This window comes from Arachis hypogaea, chromosome 18 (assembly GCF_003086295.3).
Source record: "Arachis hypogaea cultivar Tifrunner chromosome 18, arahy.Tifrunner.gnm2.J5K5, whole genome shotgun sequence".
NCBI lineage: Eukaryota > Viridiplantae > Streptophyta > Magnoliopsida > Fabales > Fabaceae > Arachis > Arachis hypogaea.
The window spans coordinates 63743802-63746062 of NC_092053.1; the positions used below are offsets into that span (position 1 = coordinate 63743802).

General features: G+C 41.6%; 1 non-coding gene across 1 annotated transcript; it reads left to right on the forward strand.

The window, feature by feature from the left end:
• Nucleotides 1-1557: 1557 nt before the first annotated feature.
• Nucleotides 1558-1665, forward strand: LOC112773431 (small nucleolar RNA R71). The gene has a single exon (XR_003187981.1). It is a non-coding gene; the product is annotated as a small nucleolar RNA R71 (small nucleolar RNA).
• Nucleotides 1666-2261: the final 596 nt, after the last annotated feature.

The window sequence follows — 2261 nt, forward strand, 5'->3', positions numbered from 1 at the left end:
AATGTCAATAGCTTGACACTGATCTCTCATGGAGCCTCATAGATGTTCAGAGCAAGGTTGGAACCTCCCAACACCAAACTTAGAGTTTGAATGTGGGGGTTCAACACCAAACTTAGAGTTTGACTATGGGGGCTTTGGTTGACTCTGCAGTGAGAGAAGCTTTTCATGCTTCCTCTCCATGGTTACAGAAGGAGATCCTTGAGTTTTAAACACAAGGTTGTCCTCATTCAGTTGAAGGATCAATTCTCCTCTGTCCACATCAATCACAGCTCTTGCTGTAGCTAGGAAGGGTCTTCCAAGGATGATGGATTCATCCTCATCCTTCCCAGTGTTTAGGATTATGAAATTAGCAGGGATGTAAAGGCCTTTAACCTTTACTAGCACGTCCTCTACTTGTCCATAAGCCTGTTTTCTTGAGTTGTCTGCCATCTCTAATGAGATTCTAGCAGCTTGCACCTCAAAGATTCCCAGTTTCTCCATTACAGAGAGTGGCATGAGGTTTATCCCTGACCCAAGTTCACATAGAGCCTTCTCAAAGGTCATGGTGCCTATGGTACAAGGTATTAAGAACTTTCCAGGATCCTGTTTCTTCTGAGGCAATGTCAGTTGATCCAGATCACCCAGTTCATTGATGAGCAAGGGAGGTTCATTTTCCCAAGTCTCATTACCGAATAATTTGGCATTCAGCTTCATGATCGCACCAAGGTACTTGGCAACTTGCTCTTCAGTGACATATTCATTCTCTTCAGAAGAAGAATACTCATCAGAGCTCATGAATGGCATAAGGAGGTTCAATGGAATCTCTATGGTCTCTAGATAAGCCTCAGATTCCTTTGGTTTCTCAGAGGAAAACTCCTTGTTGATCACTGGACGTCCCAGGAGGTCTTCCTCACTGGGATTCATGTCCTCTCCCTCCCTTGTAGGTTTGGCCATGATGGTTAAATCAATGCCTTTACACTCTCTTTTTTGGATTCTCTTCTATATTGCTTGTAAGAGTACTAGGAGGAGTTTCAGTGACCCTTTTACTCAGCTGGCCTACTTGTGCCTCCAAATTTCTAATGGAGGACCTTGTTTCATTCATGAAACTCACAGTGGCCTTAGATAGATCAGAGACTATATTTGCTAAGCTAGATGGATTCTGCTCAGAATTCTCTGTCTGTTGCTGAGTGGATGATGGAAAAGGTTTGCTATTGCAGGGTTCTCAGGATCATAAGCTTCTTCTTCAGAAGATGCCACTTTAGTACTGTTGGATGATTCCTTCAATCCATTCAGAATCTGAGAGATCATATTGACTTGCTGAGTCAATATTTTATTCTGAGCCAATATGGCATTCAGAGTATCAATTTCAAGAACTCCCTTCCTCATAGGCATCCCATTACTCATAGGATTCCTTTCAGAAGTGTACATAAACTGGTTATTTGCAACCATGTCAATGAGTTCTTGAGCTTCTGCAGGCGTTTTCTTTAGGTGGATGGATCCACCTGCAAAATGGTCCAGTGATATCTTTGATAACTCAGACAGACCATCATAGAATATATCCAGGATGGTCCATTCTAAAAGCATGTCAGAAGGACACTTTTTGGTCAGTTCCTTGTATCTCTCCTAAGCTTCATAGAGGGATTCTCCTTCTTTCTGTCTGAAGGTTTGAACATCCACTCTAAGCTTGCTAAGCTTTTGAGGAGGAAAGAATTTGGCTAAGAAAGCCGTGACCAGCTTATCCCAAGAGTTCAGGCTGTCTTTAGGTTGAGAGTCCAACCATACTCTAGCTCTGTCTCTTACAGCAAATAGGAAAAGCATAAGCCTGTAGACCTCGGGATCAACCCCATTGGTCTTAACAGTATCGCAGATCTGCAAGAATTCAGTTAAGAACTAAAAAGGATCTTCTGATGGAAGTCCATGAAACTTGCAATTCTGTTGCATCAGAGAAACTAATTGAGGCTTAAGCTCAAAATTGTTTGCTCCAATGGCAGGGATTGAGATACTTCTTCCATGTAAATTGGAATTTGGTGCAGTAAAGTCACCAAGCATCTTCCTTGCATTATTATTATTTTCGGCTATGTCTCCTTCTTTTTCGAAAATTTCTGTCAGATTTTCTCTAAAGAGTTGTGCTTTAGCTTTCCTTAGCTTCCTCTTCAGAGTCCTTTCAGGTTCAGGATCAGCCTCAACAAGAATGTTCTTATCCTTGTTCCTGCTCATATGAAAAAGAAGAAAACAGAAAAGAAAATATGGAATCCTCTATGTCACAGTATAGAGATTCCTTT